Source organism: Littorina saxatilis, linkage group LG7 (assembly GCF_037325665.1).
Source record: "Littorina saxatilis isolate snail1 linkage group LG7, US_GU_Lsax_2.0, whole genome shotgun sequence".
Lineage (NCBI taxonomy): Eukaryota > Metazoa > Mollusca > Gastropoda > Littorinimorpha > Littorinidae > Littorina > Littorina saxatilis.
Genome location: NC_090251.1, coordinates 47,205,125 through 47,205,838, shown reverse-complemented (window position 1 = coordinate 47,205,838; position 714 = coordinate 47,205,125).

The following is a 714-nucleotide window of genomic DNA, read 5'->3' as shown; positions in this document are numbered from 1 at the left end:
AAAGAGTATATATATATATATACGGTAGGTACACGATAAAGGAACTTTAGTGCGTCCCAGGTCCCGCTCTTTTAAAGTTTAAGGCGTCCCGGGACCCCCTCCATAAATTTCTAGTACGTCTTTTCGGCTGCTAGTTCGTTTACGACGCAGGGACGCGAACTGTGGGGATCCATGAGTGCTTACAAACACGGCTGATACCCGACTGAAACGTCTGGTTTCAGTCCCACACAGACAGATGGGCCTGCATTCGCCAGAATAAACTCTCACCTGAGCATCCTTTGACATTTGCAGTACATTCATGAATACCGAGTGAATGGTGATAGCGACTTGTTACTGTACAATTCAAAATGTCAGAGCTTTTCAGCTCCCGCAGTGGGGCACTGCGGTTATGAAATTAAAGGCCCCTCCTGTTTTTGGAACCGCAGGAGCTTTCTTGTTTGCTGTTAGGTAGATTTTTGGTTCCTCTTTCCTGTCATGCTCTCTTTTTCTTCATGAATTCTTTTCTTTTTTCTGCCTTCTTGCTCATTCACCTGTATTTTTTCCAAAAATCTCTTCTCTTGCCGCTTGTCTCGCGATTCATGTATAGTTTAATCTGTTAGTGTTCTGATGTAAGTCCAGCAGTAGATAGGTTAAGCCTATTTTAACATACTGGAAACTGGTAATCTTCCAGTAGGTATTAATTTAGTTTTACTAAAGCCTGCTGGGACACAAGTA